Genomic DNA, 26,415 nt, shown 5'->3' on the forward strand with positions numbered 1-26,415 from the left:
ACTTAAATAGTAGACTCGATATCAAATAATTAAAATCTGAACACTGGAAAAAACAAAAAATGCCCTTTCTTGCCAGTCTTTTTTCCCCTAACTTTATACTGGAGGTCCTAGGCAGTGCAATAAGACAAGGAATATGCATCAAACAGTAAGCAGATTTTTAAGGATAATTATTCACAGATGGCAGGATTATCTACATAGAAAGTCATAAATATTTCATTGAGAAGTTTTAGAACTACTAGCAAACTAAAGCAAGGTTTTGAACTATAAGATAGATATATAAAAGCAATTGTGCTTCTATATTCCTGATATCAATAATAAGAAAACAAAAATTACAAATAAAGTATTGCAATTTGTAACAGCCTTAAATATGAAATAAGAAGAAAAAAAGAAAGAAAGTGAAGTCACTCAGTTGTGTCTGACTCTTTGTAACCCCACGGATGGTAGCCTGCCAGGCTCCTCTGTCCATGTGATTTGCCAGGCAAGAATACTGGACTGGGTTGCTATTTCCTTCTCCAGCGGATCTTTCCAACACAGGGAACGAACCTCGGTCTCCCGCACTGCAGGCAGACTCTTTACCATCTGACCACCAGGGAAGCAGGAAATACCAAATCAGTTCAGTTCAGTTCAGTTCAGTCGCTCAGTCGTGTCCGACTCTTTGCGACCCTATGGATTGCAGCATGTCAGGCCTCCCTTTCCATCACCAACTCCCAGAGTTTACTCAAACTCATGTCCATTGAGTCAGTGATGCCATCCAACCACCTCATCCTCTGTGGTCCTCTTCTCTCCCGCCTTCAATCTTTCACAGCATCAGGGTCTTTTCAAATGAGTCAGTTCTTTGCATCAGGTGGCCAAAGTATTGGAATTTCAGTTTCAGCATCAGTCCTTCCAATGAATATTCAGGACTGATTTCCTTTAGAATGGACTGGTTGATCTCCTTGCAGTCCAAGTGACCCTCAAGGGTTTTCTCCAACACCACAGTTCACAAGCATCAATTCTTTGGTGCTCAGCTTTCTTTATAGTCCAGCTCTCGCATCCATACATGACCACTGGAAAAGTCATAGTCTTAACTAGACAGACCTTTGTTGACAAAGTAATGTCTCTGCTTTTTAATATGCTGTCTAGGTTGGTCATAACTTTCCTTCCAAGGAGCAAGGGTCTTTCTAAATTTCATGGCTGCAGTCACCATCTGCAGTGATTTTGGAGGCCCCCCCCCCCAGTAAAGTCTCTCTCTCTTTCCACTGTCTCCCCATCTATTTCCCATGAGGTGATGGGACCAGATGCCATGATCTTAGTTTTCTGAATGTTGAGCTTTAAACCACCTTTTTCACTATCCCTTTTCACATTCATCAAGAGGCTCTTTAGTTTTTCTTTGCTTTATGCCATAAGGGTGGTGTCATCTGCATATCTGAGGTTATTGATATTTCTCCCAGCAATCTTGATTCCACCTCGTGCTTCACCCAGCCCAGCATTTCTCATGATGTACTCTGCATATAAGTTAAACAAGCACGGTGACAATGTACAGCCTTGACTCACTCCTTTCCCTATTTGGAACCAGTCTCTTATTCCATGTCCAGTTCTAACTGTCGCTTCCTCAGCTGCATACAGATTTCTCAAGAGGCAGGTCAGGTGGTCTGGTATTCCCACCTGTTTAAGAATTTTCCACAATTTGTTGTGATCCACACAGTCAAAGGATTTGGCATAGTCAATAAAACAGAAATAGATGATTTTCTGGAACTCGCTTGCTTTTTCAATGATCCAATGAATGCTGACAATTTGATCTTTGGTTCCTCTGCCTTTTCTAAAACCAGTTTTTGAACATCTAGAATTTCACGGTTTATGTACTATTGAAGCCTGGCTTGGAGAACTTTGAGCATTACTTTACTAGCATGTGAGATGAGTGTAATTGTGTGGTAGTTTGAGCATTCTTTGGCATTGCCTTTCTTTGGTATTGGAATGAAAACTGACCTTTCCCAGTTCTGTGGCCAGTAGGGAGTGTTCCAAATTTGCTGGCATATTGAGTGCAGCACTTTCACAGCATCATCTTTCAGGATTTGAAATAGATCAACCAGAATTCTATCACCTCCACTAGTTTTGTTCATAGAGATGCTTCCTAAGGCCCACATGTTTTTGCATTCCAGGATGTCTGGCCTAGGTGAGTGATAATATCATTGTGATTATCTGGGTCATGAAGATCTTTTTTGTATAGTTCTACTGTGTATTCTTGATACCTGTTCTTAATATCTTCTGCTTCTGTTAGAATGTTCAAACTACCACACAATTACACTCATCTCACATGCTAGCAAAGTAATGCTCAAAATCCTCCAAACCAGGCTTTGACAGTACATGAACCGGGAACTTCCAGATGTTCAAGCTGGATTTCGAAAAAGCAGAGGAACCAGAGATCAAATTGCAAACACTCATTGGATCATAGAGAAAGCAAGAGAGTTCCAGAAAAACATATACTTCTGCTTTATTGACTATACCAAAGTCTTTGACTGTATGGACCACAGAAAACTGCAGAAAATTCTTCAAGAGATGAGAATACCAGACCACCTGACCTGCCTCCTGAGAAATCTGTATGCAGGTCAAGAAGCAACATGGACATGAACATGGAAGAACAGACTGGTTTCAAATCAGGGAAGGAGTATGTCAAGGCTGTATATAGTCACCTTGCTTATCTAACTTATATGAGAGTACATCATGTGAAATGCCAGGCTGGATGAAGCACAAGGTGGAATCAAGATTGCCAGGAGAAATTTTCTAGTAGTCATGTATGGATGTGAAATTTGGACTATAAAGAAAACTGAGTGCCAAAGAATTGATGCTTTTGAACTGTGGTGTTGGAGAAGACCCTTGAGAGTTCCTTGGATTGCAAGGAGATCCAGTAAGTGAAACCTAAAGGAAATCAGTCCTGAATATTCATTGGAAGGACCAATGCTGAAGCTCCAATACTTTGGCCACCTGATGCGAAGAACTGACTCATTGGAAAAGACCCTGCTGCTTAGAAAGAGTGAGGGTGGGAGAAGAAGGGAGTGACAGAGGATGAGACAGTTGAATGGCATCACCAGCTCCATGGACATGAGTTTGAGTAAGCTCCGGGAGTTGGTGATGGACAGGGAAGCCTGGCACACTGCAGTCCATGGGGTCACAAAGAGTTGGACATGACTGAATGACTGAGGTGAGGTATAAATTTTAGAGAATGTACATAATAATAATACATAAGTTATGCTTCTGGGCTTCTGTTCTTGTCAAATTCATATCCATTCATTTATTTAGCAATGATTTTGCTTGTTTTATATAAACATCCTCAGCTAACTTTGCTGTTTTTGGCTCAAGAGTTTTGGTGCACGAGCTTAGTTTCTTGGCAGCATGTGGAATCATCCAGGACCAGGGGCCGAACTCGTGTTCCCTGCATTGGCAGACAGGTTCTAAACCACTTGACCACCAGTGAAGGGAAGACCAATGACAGTGTTTGGGCTTCCCTGGTTGCTCAGGGTAAGGAATCTGCCTGACAATGCAGGAGATGGAGGTTCGATTCCTGAGTCAGGATGACCCCCTGGAGAAGGAAATGGCAACCCACTCCAGCATTTTTTGCTAGGAAATCCCCTGGTCAGAGCAGTCTGGCAGGCTAGCATCCATGGGGTCACAAGAGTCAGACATGGCTTAGTGACTAAACTGCTACGGCAGCAACAGCTTCATTCCTGCCATCAATAAATAGATCTTCTCCAAGGACCTGAAATCATGCTGAGTGAATCCTTTGCAATAAACAAGCACATATTACTTCTAGCTGAAATAACATTTATCAGGCAAGAAAAATGAAAGGAATGTAAGAAATCTAGACTTTTTAAGATGATAAAAACAACAGAAAAATAATATATTCTGAGAAACAAAAGTGAGTGTATCCACTCTGAGACTAATGTATAAAAAACATTCTTTGACAATAACAACAATGATATGCATGTGGATTTAGGAAGACTGATCTATAAAACACACATTCTTAATGTGAATTCTTTGTAAGCTTTTCCTACAACACTGGGGTTTACATTTTTCTATATTGATCAGATTTTTACTACAGGTTTTCATGTAGCCAACTAATATACTGATTGACTGCACTATAACCAACTTTAGTAAAAAGAAAAGAAAGTGTTCCATGGAATGTACCCTCTATGTGGTTATGCACCACTCGAACTCCAGAATTCCAAAGTCGAGTAACATACATGAGTCTATAATCCCTTAAGACATCATATTGACAAATGATGACATAAGTCAGGGGTAAACCACACAACTTGTGGTTATCAGCTAGTGAGGGTGAAGTGTCACATCCTGAATCCCTGGATATTTTTTAGCCAGCTCTTAACTACCATGTGTTATAGTTTTATAAATGTGGCCTCTCTAAAATGTCTCAGGGAGCAAAGAACTCCAATTAACAAATTTGAACAGATGGCTTGATTCTAGAGGAATGAGTTGTTTGGAAAGCATTGCTTTCTTAAGTGATCTATCTGTAGTGAAATATTCACTCCAGAATCTGACCATGAGTGATTTAGACAGAACCGGTTACTGTGCATTTTCTCAATATGATGGTAAATCGAAATCAAAATTCTGAAGAACGGGATATATTAAAGATTGGACCTTGAGTTTGATCTTGACGTGTGGATCTTCTAAGAGCTGAAAGATATTAGGATATGTTGATTGTATAAGTCATTTTAATGGAAAAAAAAACCCACATTGCAAAAAAGGCATACTTAAATTTAAAAATCCTTAAAAATATAACATAATTTACACAGTTGGTAAAAGAATAAAAATATTACGATCAAGCAAATTTTAGTGGTAGATGTCCATAAACTAAATATAAATTTTAATTTTCAAAACAAAAATAATCAGGACTCTCTGCATAAACCTTGTTAAAGGATCTTTTATTATAATAATAATTGCATACTTATGTAACCTGCAGGTATTTGATCCTCTTTTTCATTATTAAGACTATTTTAAATATCTAAGTATGTCAAGAAACATTGTGATGGGAAGGAGATAGCTCTCATACTGAAGAGATGTTTGATCTTGAAAGAGTATAAACCATGTAAAACTATTAATTTTTAATTTTTTTCAGCACTGCTCTATCTTTTCTAGGTCTAGTCCTTGTCTTTCCAGGAACAGTAAAATTTTATCATTTTCTTCTAAGCTAATTTTCCTGCAATGTGCTTCTGAGCACAATGAGACAAAATGATTATTCTACCAGTCGTAAGATATGTATCTAGTAACTCAAGTTTTTTTCTTTTTTGTTGCACAGTAATGTTTGGATAAATTAAAATTTTCAGACTTTCAAAAGGTTGTTTTTTCAAACACCACCAACTTTGTCTTGGATATACCTGAAGTACTGGCCTATTTAATAGAAGGCAAACTGATTATCACACTGAAAAATGGTATTGCTCACTCATCAATCAGAGAACTGGCCAGGACTTCAAGTACAATTTGGTAGCGGTAGTGTGCATCCAATTTTCAAGAGAAAACTTTTAATAACTACCCAATAAGAATGATGCTTCTTCTAAGTGTTTTTGTTTACATACTTTTTTCAAAGTTAGGAAATTCTCTTCTATTCACCATTTCCTATTTGCTTCATCTTTATAGATGCTGAGTATTATCTGTAAACAGTTCACGCTTATTAAGATAACCATATGATTTTCTTCTTTAAACTGACTGCTGGGTCAAGCTCACTCATCAGAATTCCAGGGTTTGATATGGCTGATTGATTACCCAACTCTGTGGGAAATCCAAAGTATACAAAATACGAACAGTCAGAATTCATGCGTCCCATACAATATGCTGTTCCATTTGGGAAAACTGCATTAACAAAGTCTGTTTTTGCCTGTGGGGGTACCCTTGGTGAGACAACTCCATGAAATTCTTATGAGAATAAAAGAAGCTTTAAATTAAGCCAAATTCACTGTAATCCCTAGCAACTTTCAACAAGGGGATCAGTGCTTTCAGCAGGAGGATGGTAGCACATGTCTTCAAAATGAGAGGGTCCCTTAGAGACAAAGACAGCGCTCCCACTGAGCACATAGGCTTCCTGCCTGCCAGCTTCCGTTACAGGCTTGCACTGCTGCACGGTCCTCAAAAGCATGACCCAGTCTGGTCTCGGCGTGGTGGGAAGGTCCCCAGACCCTCGGCTTGTGATGGGCTGCTGCGTGGAGAGCCAAACTTCCAGCAGCTTCTCGGTTTTCCTCCAAAAAAAGTGCAGCTTCCGTAACCATGAGACTAGCGACCCACCACCCACCCCAGAAAATCGATCACGTTAAAGCTGCGTTCCCGCAGAGGACGCCGCCACTGCAGGCGCTTCCACCTGCTAGGAAAGCTCAGGTTCAGTTTTGCCGTAGCTTTACATTCGCTTTTAAGAAAAAGGATTAATAAACATTTCCTGGCTTTTTTTGTTTTTTGGTGTGTGTGGGAGCCTGAGCGCGAGGCTGGTGGGAACAGAGGCAGGCACAGCTGTCTCTTGAGGCTGGCTGTTCCCCCGAGAGAGGATACAGCGAGTGCTCGCTCACACCGTGGACCGCGCCGTGAGCGAGCTGCCCTTTCGGGCCGCCGTCTGCGGTTGATGCTCTTCCGCCTGAAACCATCCTCTTTAAAATCCAAAGCGACAGTAGGCTGGGCAGTGAATTCTCTTTATTTGTAAAAATATGTCCTCATTTTGTCCTCGATTTAGAAAGATATATTCATATTATCTTTTCACATATCGGCCTAATATATTCATGTTAGTCTTAAATGTCTTTTTTCATTTTTCATTTTCTTTTAATCTAGCTGTTCAGTATCACAATTTTTTCTGATCTGTGTTCCAATTTCTATATTGTATTGCAGTCAATATGATAACAAATATCTACGTTGTAAAACCAAGAGCAAACTATGAACTTTGGATGATGATGATGTGTAAATACACATTCGTTAACTGAAACAAATGACTCACTCTGGGTGGGGATATGGATAATGAAGACTGCTATGTATGTGTGACAGAGGGTAGTTTGAAAATTTTTGTCTTCTTCTCAATTTTGCCATGAATCTAAAACTGCTCTACAAATAATATTAAAGTCTATATTAAATGCTTAACTTTGAAGGCTAATATTTTTATATATTGAAGTTTTATTTCTTTATTTTCTGAATAATCCATAATTTACAGCTTCTTCCATGAGCATATTTCTAAGTTTTAAAATATATTTTTATTTCTATTAAACAGATTCTACTAAAACATTTTTTCTAAGGATAATGTTACCTGAATTGGGGTGATATTTTCCCCCTGTAACTAGTTCTTACTTTCCTCTTTGTCTATATACCTGCTTACCTTCAGCTTTCTATTGATTATTGAAATGAAAAGTTAATTTCTGGAATAAATTGAGACCTAGGATCAGGTTGCCTTCTCTCAGTAATGACCTATATTTGCTTCTAGTAAGATACATACACATATTATAGTATGTTATAATATACAACATTCTGAATATATATTATGAATATACTCAGATTAAATAAAATATTTTGATTTCCTAATTATAGTTATTGCTGTCATTTATTGATTTTATTTCTTAAAAAATACTTATATACTATACAGGAAATTGTACCAGTATTTACAAAAGTATTAAAGTGTAAAATTGTTCACCTCAGTGTTCCTCAAAATAAGTAAAAGAAAAAAAATACTTAAAGAGTGTATTTATAATTTAGAAGTAAGAATCAAAATTTTTTAGTAAAAGACAAAAGAAAACCCAATAAGTGAAAATGCTGGGCATCTTACCTGCTGGGTCATTCTTGCATCTAAATTCCCTCTAGTACTGTCTCCAGAGATACCAATTCTCCCAGGATCTACACATATTTCAAGAATTTGGGGCTGTAAAAAACATTTTAATGCAGTGTACCCATCTTCAAATTGAACCGGAAAATGGCAGTTTGGGGCTAGTCTGTAGCTGTAGACAAAAAAACAATCACTGATTTATTTACCATTTAAATTAGTTTTATTTTTTATTTACTTTTTATTTTCTGTTGAAGTGCCCCAGGTGGTGCTAGTAGTAAAGAACCTGTCTGCCAATGCAGGAGACATAAGACACGCAGGTTTGATCCCTGGGTCGGGAAGATCCCCCGGAGAAGGGCAAGGCAACCCACTCAAGTATTCTTGCCTGGAGAATCCCATGGACAGAGGAACCTGGCTACAGTCCTTGGAGTCACAAAGACTCAGACATGACTAAAGTGACTTAGCATGCACATATCTGATTTACGTATTAGTTTCAAGTGTATAGTAAAGTCGTTCAGTTGTACATATGTCCATTCTTTTTCAGATTATTTTGCCATATAGGTTATTACAAAAGAGTATATAGAATACTGAGTAGAGTTTCCTGTGCTATAACCATTGATTCTTAGTCATATACTAAAATAAGGCAGGTACTTCTGATTCACAATCAAAAGTAAAATTTTGTTTTTATCAACAGGATACTTGTTGAAAAATGTATTTTTCCTAATCATAAAATGTGACTGGCAATCTCTGAATATCATTTTTATAATCAAAATTTAGAGTTTGAATGATCAATTTGGTTCAGTTTTGGTGGAAAACTTTCCAGTTGCTATCTTTTTTTTTTTAGCTGCTATCTTTTGCTAGCAACAAATATTTACAGAATGACTAGTTTTGGTAATTCCCATATGTGTTTTTAAAAAATCAGTCATTATTACTACCTGTTTCTCCAGAGTTATTTTTCCAACTTTATAAAATTATTCCAATTTGACATAATCTTTATTGCATTAGTGCATTAATTTTTTATTTTCTAAGGTTTAAGTAGCTTCTCACAGAGAGTATATTCCATAGAAAATGTAGACCTTTTCCTACTCTTTCTAAAGAGTGCTCTAAAAAGGACTTTAAGATAGGTTCTGTCCTACCTTTCATAGTTAACATGGTAATAGTTGCTTTATTCAGTGGATTACTAGCTTCTAGGCACCATTCCAAGCACTGTTACAGGTATTATAACATTTAATTCCCATATAAATGATAAGTTTTGCAAATTGTTAATATTTAGAGTTCGTATCTTTTAAAATATCACATAGTCACCAATTTGCAGAATCTACATTCAATCCCAGTCCTCTGGCCCCAAAGTCCACCTCCTTAGTACCCTACTAACTATAGGGGAAAAATCCAGAGCCAGTAGTTAAGTCCCTCTGATTCTGCAGCCTTGAACAACTTTTGAAGTCTTTGGTGTTTGTTTCTTTTTGAATTATGTGTGTGTCTTTTCTCTCCAATGCTGGACTGGACAGTCTCTGACATTAGATTTCTCTATTTATAGTCAGTCTCATTAGGAGCATGGATTAATTTTTGCCATAAAAGACACTCTATAGCTGATGTATGTTGATATGTGAGGCATGTGGCCTAAAATCAAATGAACACAGCTCTTACTTGGTTGATGTGACAACTGTATCAATCTGTCTGCTGTCCATCTTGACAGAAGGTCAGAGGTATAATAATCTGAAATAAAAGAAAAAATAATGGATTACTAATAACAATTGAAAAATGGTACTGTTAAGAATAAAGTTTATCGTGGCAATATTGTAAATTTCTTCTCTTTATTGTGAAATACTAACAAAAGGAAAAAAAAATCTGATCCTAGTTTCATGTTGATCAATGCACATATTCACATCTCAATAGAATGTGAATCATTCTCTTTAGTGATCCTTTCATTTGCCCCTTTTCCATTTGAGAAATTTTTCAATTGCCTAGTCCAAATTAGCTTTGTTTGCCTGCCTTTTATGCAACTGGCACGTAGTTAGAGGCTGGGAAGGTAAATATGAAGAGATATATTCTCTGACTTTAAGGTGCTCGCATCAATGAGATATACGGGCACAGATACAGGTCAACAACAAAATTACAAAAGAAAATAAAATAGCTGCCTTAACAGAGGTGAGTGGACAGCCCTGTTGAGATATAGGGGAGAAATCTCTCATTAATCCTCCCAAGGGTTCTGGGTAGAATTTAGAAAGGATTTGAGTAAACAAGAGACTGCAAGTTTGTATAAATATTTTTCATGAGAATGTGTGTATGTGTGTGTGTGTGTGTGTGTGTGTGTGTGTGTGTGTGTGTGAGTTGGGAATTAGCACTCATATAAGTACAAATCTAGCAAAATAGTTTAAGGAACAAAGCTTTCAGCATTTGGGCCCATTTGAAAGACAAATCAGCCATGATAAAAAAGTTTTACTTTAGAAACCCAACTGTATCAACAGCAGTTAATAATACTGCCTGTTCATTGTAATCTTTAAGCAGCACTCCCTTAATTACTTTTCATACAATCAACTCCGCATACATACAACTAACTTGCAACCTCTCCACTGAAGTCTTCTTACCTCTCCTAGCAAGACGTGTTCCTCCTTCTGTGTGCTGGCAGAGCTTTGCCCTCAGATCTCTTTCACTATTCATCTACATCGCATAATTCTGTAACTTCTGCCCTCATACAACCAATAGAATTGTCCATGAGGCATTCTTTAACTTTTCAGGACGCCTTTAGCGTTAGGTGTTGCCAGCGCCATCCTCTTTCCTGCTGTCCTCTTGTTTCTAGGCTTCTCGTGTCTCTGACCGTTCTTAGCCCCACAGTATGGCTATCATCTCTTCCTGCACATTCAAAAATATTACTAGTTTCCTGCCAACACTCCCTAAGTCACCCAGCCGAGAACACGGGCAATCAGACTCCCTTCCGACCTGAGGAACTGGGGCGCTGCTCTGGGTTCCACACTTTAGAAGGACTGTTTGGACTTCTTTGGTTCCTGCTTCACCCCAGGGCATAGACCCAACAGAGCACAGTGGCATGCCTTTCCATTGCAAACCACACTCTCAGCACCTTGGACCTTGGGCCTGGTATAGAATCTTGCTGCTTTTAATCCACAGTCCTATCCATTGTGATATCCTACAAGAAGAAAAAATTTACTAAAAGTCTTTTTAACAAAAAACAAAACTATTTTTCTGAATACATTTTGATCTGGGAAAGGGATAGAAATGTTGCTGGGGGAAAAATAGGAAAGAAAGCATAACTCAGTATTTAGTTGTATGCTCTTAAGCAGGAGATGATTTCAAGAAAGCAGACGATACTTTAATTTAAAAAACTGAACATTTTTTGACCTCTATATGGTGCCATTGGGAAAGCATACTTGAAGTATAATCATTTGAGTCTTGAAGGATAACTAAGATATTTGCAGCAACATGTTAATAAGCTCAAAAGACAAAGAAGCACTTTTATTTTCTAAAGAACTTCATCTTCATTCTGGAAAATTCATAAGTTCTATCAGTGAGTGGTAGGATCAAAAACTCTCATAATTTTTGTAACAGAAATGTTTTAAAATCTAAATGTTAATAAACATTTATTTAGACTGAGATTTCAAAAACTCCATTAATTTATGTTGCTTGAATGAAATGAGTCTCAGAAGCAGAAACACGATATCTAACTTATAGATCATAGTATGAGAGTAATCATTCATACTATATGAAGTGAATCTTCCAAAATATCACCCTTATCATTACTACCCAAACAGCAACGACCACCATGGATATAAAACAATCCCCTTCTTAAAGATTTTGGCTTCTGTTAGCACACATATATATGGACAGCAATGTTGTTAAATGTTGTATCTTTCACAGTTATATTTTCATCTGATATTGGTGAAATGCTTTGAAAGCCTGAAAAGAATGCCATGACTCCATAAATTGGTTTAGCTCAAATATTTCAGTACACAGGGCCTAAAATAAAACAGACACACACAACTATTCTAAATGCAAAAGGTGTTTTTGATCCAAGGAGTGCACATTAATATTCAATATGACACCAAAAGTTTTAGTTACAATCTTTCAAAAAATCTGTCATGATACCACCAGAAGATATACAAACCCAGATGCTTTATTACTATATGATGATTTCCCATAAGTGACAGTAATTATTTATTTATACCTTCATCCAATAGGAATATTAATATGAAATATATAATTCTGTAATAAATACTGTCAATGAATAGGAGAACTAAGTAAACTCTTTATTCTCAGAGCCAAAAGAAAGACTTAAGTTATAAAAGGACATCCTAATACAAATATGGACAAAATTCATTGAAATAGTTGTAAAGATGCTGGTGAAGGAAAAGGTTTTTAATTTGCAGTTAAACTGAAACTTGAAGAGAAAGTAAAGCTTGGGATCAACTGAGCAGAATGCTTTTAGGCAGATTGAATGAACTTAGCCTAGAGAAAAACAAAAATATGGAGATAAAGAAATACAGGTCATTTGCTGTTCTATACTTCCAGATTCTATGAGGATGAGTGAGAGGAAAAAGTCCTGAAGAACAATTTAATCCATTCCCTTCTCCAGGAGCTCTTCCCGATCCAGGGATAGAACCCCAGTCTCCTGCATTTGCAGTAATTTCTCTATCCTCTGAGCCACCAGGGAAGTCATCCCCCCCCCCCCAAAATATATATATACATATTAAACACAAATCCTCAGAAACTATGAAAGACATATTAATAAATTCAGCTTGGTTAGAATGAAGAATTTATATTTTAAAAATCTTATAAAGTGATTGGAAAGAAAAGCTACAATGTGAATAATGGTATTTGCAAGACTTTTATTATGAAAATGTTAGTTTTTAGAATATATAACAAGCTCATAAAAATGAGAGGTAGACCAACAGTTCAAGAGACAGAAGACTTCAATGGTTGTCTCTTCAAAGGTCTAGACTGATTGGGACTCTAAGGAAAAAAATATTCATTTTTCAAATATATAATTCATAAAGAGTAGTATATGTAACAAGATGGGCTTCCCAGGTGATGCTAGTGGTAAAGAATCCACTGCCAAGGCAGGAAATGCAAGAGACAGGGTTCATCCCTGGGCCAGGAAGATCCTCTGGAGTAGGAAATGGCACCCCACTCTATTATTCTTGCCTGGAAAATTCTAAGGGCAGAGGACCCCACCAGGCTACAGCCCATGGGGCCACAGAGTCGGACACGACTGAGTGACTGAGCGTACACATGTATCAGGAATTATAAGAACAGAAGACCTAGTTCTCCAAGAAGACACAGCCATCTTAAAATGTTTAAGTGTACAGTAGCAAGTTTCATAATGCAAGAATCGGGAACTGAAAAAAAACTGAAAGGAGAAACAGAAATATCTGAAACTATTAGTTGCAAATTGATACTCCAACCTTATTAACTGGTAGAGCAAGTAAATAGGAAAACAATCAGCATATAGAAAATTTGAAAAATGCTATCAACCCAACAGAACTAATTGACCTATTGAGGGCATTCCACTCAATGACAACAGAATAACATTCTTTTCGACTGTATGCAGAACTTTCACAATGATGCACCACATGACAAATCTGGGAGACAATCTCAACAAACTAAAAAGGGTTAAAATCATACAAAGTATGGTCTCTGTCCATAGTGTAATTAGCATAATTAAATATAATTAAATTATATTAAATATAGTTAGTATAATTAAGTTGCAGTAATAAAATTAAATCAAAAGCCTAATGATTTGTGGGGAATATGTTTATATTTGGAAGCTAAACAGCATACTCCTAAATAACTCATTGATTGAGGAAGAGTTATTTCTGGACAAACTGAAAAAAAAAAAAACACATTTTGAAGACACTGAAAATCTTAGCATATCAAACTTTGCAGAAAGCAGACTGTAGGAAAAGTATAGCTTTAAATTCATATATTAGAAGAGAATAAAGATCTTAGGGATGTGATCTAAGCTTCCTTCACTAAGAATTTGGAACTAGACTAGCAAAGTAAACCCAAAGTGTGGAGGAACGAATAAGGGAAAACAAAGACCAGAAATCAATAAAAACAGAAAATAAAGAAAACTAAAGATGTATTCCTTGAAAAGAAACCATAAAATTGATTAGCCTAGAGTCAGACTTAAGAGAAAAAAAGAGAAGATGCAGTTTACCAATATCAGAAATTCCTGAAGGGCATCATTTTAGATGCTCAGGCTCATAGACATAGTAGGCAGCAGTCAGTATGTGTTCAAACCAATTGGCCTGGCCACCCAGTGAGCGTGCAGTGTAAGGCATAGTGGGACCATGACTTGGAAAACTATAAGACGCTGAGGAAAGAAACTGAAGATGACACAAACATATGGAAAAATACACTGTCCTTACGAACTAGAACTGATATTGTTAAAGTGACCATATTACCCAAGTCAATCCACAGAGTCAATGCAATCCTTATCATACTACCAAAGACATGTTTCAGAGAACTAGAACAAAGACTTCTAAAATTTGTATGGAAACACAAAAACACCCGAATAGCCAAAACAATACTGAGGAAAAAGAACAATGCTGGTGGTTATCATGCTCCCTGGTTTCAAACTATACTACAAATCTGCAGTAATCAAAATAGTATGGTGCTGGCACAAAAATAGACCCATACATCAGTGGAATAGAATAGGGCTTCCCATAAATAAACCAACACTTATATGGGCAATTAAACTATGACAAACAAGGCAAGGATATAAAATGGGGTAAAGACAAACTCTTAAAGGAATGGTGTTGGGAAACCTGGAGAGCTACATGCTAAGACTCAAACTGGACTACTTTCTCACACCAAGCAAGGACAAAAAAAGATAAACTCAAAATATATTAAAGACTTAAAGACCTAAAACCATAAAACTCCTACAAAAAAAGCATAGCAGTATACTCTTCATCACTGGTCTCAGCAATATTTTTTTTTTTTTTTTTTGATACGTGTCTTCAGGCAAAGGAAACAAAAGGAATACTAAACAAAAGGGACTACATCAAGTTCAAAAGCTTTTGCCCAATGAAGAAAACTATCAATAAAATGAAAAACGCTGTTTACTGAATGGGAGAAGATATTTGTAAATTAAATAACTACTAAGTGACTAATATCCAAAATATACAAAGACTATTAAAAATTGTGATATTATGTTTCTCAAATGTACCTATTTTCACTTTTAATTATATATATTAAAAATGAATAAAAGTATAGATTTTGTTGACTTGAGAAGTGAATTTATAGAAAAGCAAGCCAAAAAAATCTTGTGATCAGTCAAAAAGATTACACAATAAATTGTTATTATTCATAGTAATACATAAATTACATCAAACTGTATTTATTATACACACATTGTGATTGACACATGTTGACAGATTAAGGTTAGACTATTTTGTTTCCATAATGAAACATATATGTAAACCATTATTATGAACACTATTGCACCTACAAACACTGCAACAAAGCTGGTAGTTACAAAAGGAGAGGCATTTGATACTTCTTTAGCTTTGTGCAAGCAGTTTCAGGTCAACAGGATGGGACTTGGCCATTGCACATACATGGATCCATTCTCCCTCAAACTTCCCTCTCATTCAGGCTGCCACATAACCTTGTTGTGCTTCATGATACTTCTGAGGCCAATTTTCTTAAACAACCATGGACTTTAAGTAACACTGACATCAGTCTAACTGAATATTCTCTCCAGTTAGATCATCAAGGGGACTTGCATAGAGACCAATAGATCCATTAGTACTACATAGCCATCTAGTTTTCAATTCTTAATGACCACAACCATTGTGGAGTATGCTGTTTCACTCTTTAGTTCTTAAAAATGTTTTCCTCCTCTGAAAATAATTCAGTGAATTCCTTGTCTGGCGTGTGTTGTCTGTCTGGCAATTAACTCAGCATTACACAAATTTTCTCACCCTATTTATTTCACTTACATGCAGAGTACATCATGAGAAATGCTGGACTGGAGGAAGCACAAGCTGGAATCAGGATTGCCGGAAGAAATATCAATAACCTCAGATATGTAGATGACACCACCCTTATGGCAGAAAATGAAGAAGGACTAAAGAGCCTCTTGATGAAAGTGAAAGAGGAGAGTGAAAAAGTTGCCTTAAAGCTCAACATTCAGAAAACTAAGATCATGGCATCTGGTCCCATCACTTCATGGCAAATCGATGGGGAAACAGTGGCTGACTTTATTTTTCTGGGCTCCAAAATCACTGCAGATGGTGATTGCAGCTATGAAATTAAAAGGCGCTTACTCCTTTGAAGGAAAGTTATGATCAAACTAGACAGCATATTAAAAAGCAGAGACATTACCTTGCCAACAAAGATCCATCTAGTCAAAGCTATGGTTTTTCCAGTGGTCATGTATGGATGTGAGAGTTGGACTATAAAGAAAGCTGAGTGTAGAAGAATTGATGCTTTTGAACTGTGTTGTTGGAGAAGACTCTTGAGAGTCCCTTGGACTGCAAGGAGATCCAATCAGTCCATCCTAAAGATCAGTCCTGGGTGTTCATTGGAAGGACTGATGTTGAAGCTGAAACTCCAATACTTTGGCCACCTGAAAAACGAGCTGACTCATTAGAAAAAACCCTGATGCTGGGAAAGATTGAGGGCAGGAGGACAAGGGGATGACAGAGGATGAGATGGCTGGATGGCATCACTGACTCAATGGACATGGGTTTGGGTGAACTCTGGGAATAGGTGATGGACAGGGAGGCCTGGCGTGCTGCAGTTCATGGGGTCAAAAATAGTTGGACACGACTGAGCGACTGAATTGAACTGAAGTGAGCTGAAATAAGTTTTCATATAGTCTTTGTTTTATTATTTGTCAGAAGAGAAAAGTCACTGGACAGGATTAAATAGCAGGAAATTGTTTAAAGATCACCTGCCACATTTCTCTATCTCTATGTCTTTTTGCTTTAACAGTTTCTTTCTTAGAATACATACTTCAATTTTAAAAGCATTATGATGAAAATTAATAAGTCACAGTATTAGATACAATAGAAATTACAGACAATAGTTCTCTTATCAAAAAGAAAATCTTTCTCAGATAAAAGTAGATATGTAGAAAATAAACTTCATCATTAAAATTCGTTCTTTTTAGAAAAATTTCTTGAGGAAACTGCATACTGTTTTACATAATGGCAGTACCAGTTTATGTTCCTTCCAACAGTATATTAGGCTTCTCCTTTCCCCGCATTCTTTCTAGCTTCTCTCTCGTCTTTTTAAAAAATCACCATGCTAACTGGTGTGAGGTGATATTTCACTATGGTTTTGATTTGTATTTCCCTGATCATTAGTGCTATTGAGTACCATCCATGTAATTATTTGTACTTCTCTGATGATTAGTGATATCAGGTACTTTTCATATAATTTTCATGTGATTTTTAATGGAAGAACTTTTCATATATTGTGATATGAGGAAGTCACCCTGTATTATACATGATTTGGCTGAACTTTATGCCAAGTAGAACAGTCTGTCTTATGACCTGTCAAACATTCATCTGCTTTAACCAATTTTTAAAACAAGAATGCAATTACCAAACTCTTTAGAATGTCCACCTTTGAAGATAGCAATGCATGACCCCTTCTTCTGTCACTAATGCTAGGACTCCTTTGACGACAAGGTTTTCTTCCTAAACACCAGTGTCTTGCTGACTCACTATATACCTGCTATACTGTCTCTTTTGAAAGCTTGAAGGAATCTGTTTTTGTTGCTTGTTCTGACAATATAAACCTCGGGTTCAGGCATCCAGAATGGAACCAGATGGCTCCATTTGTTTTTGCTTGTTCTTGCTTCTCATTGTGAATGGGATTTTGGACATGTTTCTGCATAACTGAAAACCTGAATTTTCCAAACTATGTAAACTTCAAGGACAGCACCAGCCATTCTCAAAACATCATCTGCTAGTGTCACCAAACACGGACTTGGGTATGCTCACTCAACACACAGCAAAGTCAGTCTACTGACACTGGATTTTGGTAAATGAAAGTATAGCATTTATTGCAAATGTCAAGCAAGGAGAATGGGCAGTCAGGACTCAAAAGACCTGAACACCCCAATGGCTTTTTGGGGAAAGTTTTTTAAAGGCAACGTTACAAGAGTGGGTTGCAGGGTGTCCGAGAAGTTTTTGGATCTTTTTCTGATTGGTTGTTGGCTAAGGGTGCTATTTTGGGGGTCAACATCATCAACCCTGTGGGGCCAGTGAGTCTGAGGCCTATGTGCTTATGATTCATACTTTTCATCTGTGGGCATCTGGTGTCTTTAAAAAAACCTTAGGAATGTCTTTCAGACATTGATATCTACTGACAGCAGACTAACAGTCCTTCAAAAGATAAATGGATAAGGAGGATGTGGTATATATATATATATATATATAATGGAATATTTTATATATATATATAATATATAATATATTTATATATTTAAATATAACATGTTTATGTCATATATATAATAATATATTTTTATATAAATACATATGTTAAATTTATTTATTTAAATATATATTAAACAATTAAATATATAAAATTAAACATATTAAATATATTATATAGATTTAGTAAATGTATATTTATAAATATAATACATAAATATATTAATAACATTAATTAATAATTAATCAACAACAATTAATAATATTATATTATTATTGATATATTAATGTTATTATATATTATATAAAATTGTAGAATACATAAATATATTTAATATATTTTAATATGATTATTATTAATTATATTTATATGTATATTTATAGTAATTTATATTTATAGAGAGCATATTAAAAAGCAGAGACATTACTTTACTAACAAAGGTCTGTCTAGTCAAGGCTATGGTTTTCCCAGTGGTCATGTATGGATGTGAGAATTGGACTATAAGGAAAGCTGAATGCCAAAGAATTGATGCCTTTGAACTGTGTTGTTGGAGAAGACCCTTGAGAGTCCCTTGGACTGCAAGAAGATCCAGCCAGTCCATCCTAAAGGAAATCAGTCCTGAATATTCATTGGAAGGACTGATGCTGAAGCTGAAACTCCAAATCTTTGGCCAGCTGATGGGAAGAGCTGACTCATTTGAAAAGACCCTGATGCTGGGAAAGATTGAGGGCAGGAGGAGAAGGGGACGACAGAGGATGAGATGGTTGGATGGCATCACCGACTTGATGGACATGGGTTTGGGTGGACTCCAGGAGCTGGTGATGGACAGGGAGGCCTGGCATGCTGTGGTTCACAGGGTCGCAAAGAGTCAGACACGACTGAGCGACTGAACTGAACTAAACTGAACTGATTCTGAACAATGTGAGATGGTACCTGTTTGTCATTTTGATTTGCCTTTGTCTGATAATGAGTGATGTTGAGCGTCTTTTCATGTGTTTGTTAGCCATCCATATGTCTTCTTTGGAGAAATGACTGTTTAGTTCTTTGGCCCATTTTTTAATTGGGTCGTGTATTTTTCTGGTATTGAGCTGCATAAGCTGCTTGCATATTTTGGAGATTAATTCTTTGTCAGTTTCTTCTTTTGCTATTATTTTCTCCCATTCTGAAGGCTGTCTTTTCACCTTGTTTATAGATCCCTGGGTCAGGAAGATCCCCTGGAGAAGAAAATGGCAACCCACTCCATTCTTGCCTGGAAAATCCCATGGACTGAGGAGCCTGGTCGGCTACAGTCCATGGGGTCGCAAAGAGTCAGACAAGACTGAGCAACTCACTTTCACTTTACTATCATAGTTTCCTTCATTATGCAAAAGCTTTTAAATTTAATTAGGTCCCATTTGTTTATTTTTGCTTTTATTTCCATTACTCTGGGAGGTGGGTCATAGAGGATCATGCTGTGATTTATGTCAGAGAGTGTTTTGCCTATGTTTTCCTCTAGGATTTTATAGTATCTGCTCTTACATTTAGATATTTAATCCATTTTGAGTTTATTTTTGTGTATGGTGTTAGAAAGTGTTCTACTTTCATTTTTTTACAGGTGGTTGACCAGTTTTCCAAGCACCACTTGTTAAAGAGATTGTCTTTTCGCCATTGTATATTTTTGCCTCCTTTGTCAAAGATAAGTTGTCCATAGGTGTGTGGATTTATCTCTGGTCTTTCTATTTTGTTCCATTGATCTATATTTCTGTCTTTGTGCCAGTACCATACTGTCTTGATGACTGTAGCTTTGTAGTGGTCTGAAGTCAGGCAGTTCCATTCTTCTTTCTCAAGATTGCTTTGGCTGGTTGAGGTTTTTTGTATTTCTGTACAAATTGTGAAATTATTTGTTCTAGTTCTGTGAAAAATACCATTGGCAACTTGATAGGGATTGCATTTAATCTATAGATTGCTTTGGGTAGTATACTCATTTTCACTATATTGACTCTTCCGATCCATAAAAATGGTATATTTATCCATCTATTTATGTGATCTTTGATTTCTTTTGTCAGTGTTTGATAGTTTTCTATATACAGGTCTTTTGTTTTTTTAGGTAGATTTATTCCTAAGTATTTATTCTTTTCATCATAATGGTGAATGGAATTGTTTCCTTAATTTCTCTTTCCTTTTTCTCATTGTTAATGTATAGAAACACAGGGATATCTGTGTATTGAGTTTATATCCTGAAACTTTACTATATTCACTGATTAGCTCTAGTAATTTTCTGGTGATGTCTTTAGGGTTTTCTATGCAGAGGATCATGTCATCTGCAAAGAGTGAGAGTATTCTTCTTTTCCAATCTGGATTCCTTTTTTTTTTCTTCTCTGATTGCTATGGGTAAAACTTCCAAAACGATGTTGAGTAGTAGTGGTGAGATTGGGCACCCTTGTCTTGTTCCTGGCTTTAGGGGAAATGCTTTCAGTTTTTCAACATTGAGGATAACGCTTGCTGTGTTTTTATCTATATGGCTTTTATTACATTGAGATATGTTCCCTCTATGCCTGTTTTCTGGGTAATTTTTTTTTTTTTACCATAAATAGATGCTGAATTTTGCCAAAAACTTTCTCTGCATCTATTGAGTTAATCATCTGGCTTTTATCTTTTAATTTGTTAATGTGGTGTATCACATTGATTGATTGGCAAATATTAGAGAATCCTTGCATCCCTGGGATAAAACCCACTTGGTCATGAAATATGATCCTTTAAAATATGTTGTTGGATTCTGTTTGCTAGAATTTTGTTGAGGATTTTTGTATCTATGTTCATCAGTGATATTGGTCTGTAGTTTTCTTTTTTATTTTTTGTGGCATCTTTGTCTGGTTTTGGTATTAGGGATTTTTGAATGCTGAGTTTTGAACCAACTTTTTCACTCTCCTCTTTCACTTTCATCAAGAGGCTCTTCAGTTTGTATTTGTTTTCTGCCATAAGATGATGTATTCTGCATATCTGAGGTTATTGATATTTGTCCCAGCAATCTTGATTCCAGCTTGTACTTCATCCAGACTGGCATTTTGCATGATGTACTCTGCATATAAGTTAAATAAGCAGGGTGACAATACACACCCTTTACATACTCCTTTCCCAATTTGGACCAGTCTGTTGTTCCATGTGTGGTTCTAACTGTTGCTTCTTGACCTGCATACAGATTTCTCAGGAGACAAGTAAGCTGGTGGTATACCCATCTCTTGAAGAATTTTCCACAGTTGTGGTCCACACAGTCAAAGGTTTTGGCATAATCAATAAAGCAGAAGTAGATGTTTTTCTGGAACTCTCTTGCTTTTCTATGATCCAGTGGATAGCGGCGATTTGATCTCTGGTTCCTCTTCCTTTTCTAAATCCAACTTGAACATCTGGAAGATCTCGGTTCACATACTGTTGAAGCCACACTTGGAAAATTTTGAGCATTACTTTGCCAGTGTGTGAGATGACTGAAATGGAGGGGTAGTTTTTACATTCTTTGACATTGCCTTTCTTAGGAATTGGAATGAAAACATATTTTTCAGTCCTGTGGCCACTGCGAAGTTTTCCAAATTTGCTGGCAATTTGGTTGCAACACTTTCACAGCATCATCTTTTAGGATTTGAAATAACTCAGCTGGAATTCCCCCATCTCCACTAGATTTGTTCATAGTTATGCTTCCTAAGGCCCACTTGACTTCGCATTCCAGGGTGTCTGGCTTAGGTGAATAATCACACCATCCTGGTTATCTGGGTCATGAAGATCTTTTTTGTATAGTTTTCTGTGTATTCTTGCCACCTCTTCTTGATATCTTCTGCTTCTGTTAGGTCCATATTATTTCTGTCCTTTATTGTGCCCATCTTTGCATGAAATGTTCCCTTGATATCCCTACTATTCTTGAAGAGATATCTAGTATTTCCCAGTTTAATGTTTTCCTCTATTTCTTTGCATTTGTCACCTAGAAAGGCTTTCTTATCTCTCCTTGCTATTCTTTGTAACCCTGCTTCCAGATGGGTATATCTTTCCTTTGCTCCTTTGCCTTTAACTTCCTTTCTTTTCTCAACTATTTGTAAGGTCTCCTCAGACAATCGTTTTGCCTTTTTGCACTTCTTTTTATTGGGGATGACTTTGATTACTGCCTTCTGCACCATGTCATGAACCTCCGGCCATAGTTCTGGAACTTTGTCTATTTGTCTATCAAATCTAATCCCTTGAATCTATTTGTTACTTCCACTGTATAATCCTAAGGGATCTGCTTTAGGTCATACCTGAATGGTCTAGTGGTACTCCCTACTTTCTTCAATTTAAGTTGAATTTTGCAATAAAGAGTTCATGATCTGAATTGTAGAAAACTAACCAAACTGATCACATAGACCATATCCTTGTCTAACTCAATGAAGCTATGAACCCTGTGTGTAGGGCCAACCATGATGTGTGGGTCATAGTGGAGAGTTTTGACAAAATGTTGTCTACTGGAGAAGATAATGGCAAACCACTTCAGTATTCTTGCTTTGAGAAGAATGAACAGAATGAAAAGGTAAAAAGATACAACACTGAAAGATGAACCCCCCAGGTCAGTAGGTGCCCAATACACTACTGGACAAGAGTGGAGAAGTAACTCCAGAAAGAATGAAGAGATGGAGCTGAAATGAAAACAATGCCCAGTTGTGGATGTGTCTGATGACAGAAGTAAAGTCCAGTGCTGTAAAGAGCAATATTGCATAGGAACCTGAAATGTTAGGTCCACAAATCAAGGTAAATTGCAAATGGTCAAACAGGAGATGGCAAGAGTGAACATAGACATTTTAGCAATCAGTGAACTAAAATGGGCTGGAATGGGTGAATTTAATTCAGATGACCACTATATATACTACTGTGGGCAAGAATCCCTTAGAAGAAATGGAGTACCCCTCGTATTCAACAAAAGAGTCTGAAATTGCACTTGGGTGCAATCTCAATAATTACAGAATGATCTCTGTTCGTTTCCAAGGCAAACCATTCAGTATCACAGTAATCCAAGTCTATGCCCCAACCACTAATCCTGAAGAAGCTGAAGTTGAACAGTTCTTTTAAGACCTACAAGACCTTCTAGAACTAACACCCAAAAAAGATGTCTTTTTCATCATAGTGAACTGAAATGCAAAAGTAGGAAGTCAAAATATACCTGGAGTAACAGGCAAATTTGGCTTTGGAGTACAAAATTAAGCAGCACAAAGGCTAACAGAGTTTTCTCAAGAGAACACACTGGTCATAGACAACACCCTCTTTCAACAACACAAGAGAGGACTCTACACAACCTAAGTGTCAACAAATAAATGGATCAAGAAATGTGAAAAAAAATACACATATTTAGCCTTTACAAAAGGAGATCCTATCATTTGCAAAACATGGATGAATCCGGAATGCATCATGCTGAGTAAAATAAACCAGAGAGAAAAAGACAGATAATGCATAGTACCACTTATATGTAGAATTTGTTTCTTTATTTCTTTTAAGCCAAACTGACAACAGTAAAGTGGTTGCCAGGGATTGACATGGGTGGAGGAAATAGGGTGAAGTTGGTAAAATGGTAGAGACTTTCACAATAGGATGAATATAAAATGAATAAGATCTGAAGATATAATGTGCTAACAAGATGACTATCGTTGACACTTATACAATTGAAATTAGCTGAGAGAACTTAAATGTTATCATCCAAAAAAAAAAAAAAAAAGGTAAATAAATGTGTGGGTGATGCATATTTTAATTAAGGGAGGGAATTCTTTCACAATTTATATGCTAGAGATCAAGAAGTTGAAGTTCTGAGTAGGGATCAAAATAGAGAAAGCTAGTTACATCATAACCTATGTAATAAAGGTATTTATTTTTTAAATATAATAAGCATATCATGTTTATAATCATAAAGATAAGATCATTGAAACCTACATGGTTGCTACTTGTATGGTCAAAGGTAAGGTTATTCTTGATGCAATAATTTCATTTATAATAAAGGCCTGTCAGTTATATAATAGGGCTGTTATTTGAATTAAATTACTGATAAATATAGAGATCTAAGCATAAATTTTGGCATCTTGGAGGTCTTCATTAAATCGCAATGTTATCATTACTATTATTATCAATATACATGTTATTATTAAAATTACAGTAAGAAAGGAATACAATCAAAATTCATGCCCAGGGAATTTCCTGTCTGTCCAGTGGTTAGAAGGACGCTGTGCTTTCACTGCAGGGCATCTGGGTTCGACTCCTGGTAAGGAAATAGAATCCTACAAGCCATGAGGTATGGCCCTCCCCCCCCCAAAAAAAAATTCATGCCCAGATATATATCACTTCACTCATGCCCTATTTAAAACAATCTACTCTTTGGTGCTGCCTAAATTGCTGGATTGAAACATGAAGAACAGCAATTTAATGCATGAACCCTAAGAAACCACTGCTCTAGCAAAGTAGGTGGCAATATAGAAAAGGCCAAGAATAACCAGAGCAGAAAGTATAGTAGAATAAAGGCATAATCAATTATGAGAGTCAAAATCTTCTCGACTGTTGGAGGATTATTAATCCACTAAAAAGTAGAGAAAGAATTCTAATTAGAATTCTATGAATTAAAGGAGTATAGCTTTTACACGAATATGTTGATTTTTCCCCCTACTCTCCACCTGAATCACTCTCTCTCTTCTAGATAACGCACACTCTGTAAGAAGCAAGCAAGTCGGGCTTTAAAGAGCGAGCTGATGGGGAAAATCTTCCTCCTTATCTGGGCGAAAACACTGAGGATAGACAAGCCCTGTGCACAGGGTGAGTATGCTATGAAGCAATGTTAAGCGCCAGGAAAAAGGACATGTTTCCCTTACATGGATCTATCTGTACACTAGAGAACAGAAAAAGGAGATTAAAATAATAGCACAGCAGAGCATCATACAAAACACTGTAAAAATACAGAAGAGATTGCCAGTGAACTAAATTCTTGACTTTTTTTCTGACATTCATTTTAACTTATATTCAGCAAGGCAGTAGATGCGTATGACTTCCAAATTTTTAGCCATGAGGAAGTTTCCAAAATGTTTGTGGAAAAGCTTTTGGAATTTAAACTAACTAAATCTAGGCTCTTATTTTTCTGTGACCTAATTAAGTGCTAAAATTTAAATAGGTTTCCAATAGCAAATTAAGGAATTTTTTCACATGCTTAGAGAATGGTTGCGATTTGAAGAAACTGGATGTGATTCTCACCAAATTCATCTCAGGTTTATTTTTGTTTTTATTTTTTTTATTTCCCCCCCCTCTTTTCCCCCCTTTATTTTTATTAGTTGGAGGCTAATTACTTTACAATATTGTAGTGGTTTTTGCCATACATTGACATGAATCAGCCGTAGATTTACATGTGTTCCCCCTCCTGAGCCCCCCTCCCACCTCCCTCCCCCCCATCCCATCCCTCTGGGTCATCCCAGTGCACCAGCCCCGAGCACTTGTCTCATGCATCCAACCTGGACTGGCGATCTGTTTCACACTTGATAATATTCATGTTTCGATGCTGTTCTCTCAGATCATCCCACCCTCGCCTTCTCCCATAGAGTCCATAAGTCTGTTCTATACATCTGTGCCTTTTCATTAATACCAATCTTTCTTTACAAGGATTCAGTATTCTGCTCTGAAACATTGTGGATATTGTAAAAGATCTCATGGAGAGAGAACACCATGAAGAAAGTGGTTGCATTTACTCCCCTTGATCTTCTCACTCCATCTAGTAACAATACCTTGACCTCAAGCAATCTGTTTATCAAATAGGCTCTCATTAGTTGTTGATGGACCAAAGGGATTTAGCTAAAGCAATATTTACTGCTTCAGAAAGACCCAAGCAAACATGACATAAATTATGACACATACACATAAGTCACTTGAAATAAGGCAATATTGCAAAGTAGTGTCTCAACCTGGCAGGGCCATGGGTTGTATGATGGGAAGCAGGAGAGAATTATGAGTTAGGAAGTGGACAAATCAACTACTTCCTCCATGGACTGGCCCACATGGCTGTAGATCAAGGAGCATAAAAATCTTGGGAAACATCTTTCCCACAGTCAGGATTTTCATTTATGTCAGGCTGCAACCTCTGAGTGTCAAGACCTGGAACAATTGCATGAAGAAGAAATAGTGAATGCTATCACTGTTCTTTGCACGTCTCTCAGTTTTGCAGCTTAGGAAATGTGATGAGTGCAGTGGGTTTACAATATGAGGTAGTATCTATGCTTCTC

At 36.7% G+C, this 26,415-nt stretch overlaps 2 pseudogenes; both read right to left on the reverse strand.

The window, feature by feature from the left end:
* Positions 1-4,069: 4,069 nt before the first annotated feature.
* LOC136172982 (arylacetamide deacetylase-like) lies at positions 4,070-11,699 on the reverse strand (annotated as a pseudogene).
* On the reverse strand, positions 5,660-6,617 carry LOC136173536 (S-adenosylmethionine decarboxylase proenzyme pseudogene; annotated as a pseudogene).
* Positions 11,700-26,415: the final 14,716 nt, after the last annotated feature.

This window comes from Muntiacus reevesi, chromosome 8 (assembly GCF_963930625.1).
Source record: "Muntiacus reevesi chromosome 8, mMunRee1.1, whole genome shotgun sequence".
In the NCBI taxonomy this organism is placed as follows: domain Eukaryota; kingdom Metazoa; phylum Chordata; class Mammalia; order Artiodactyla; family Cervidae; genus Muntiacus; species Muntiacus reevesi.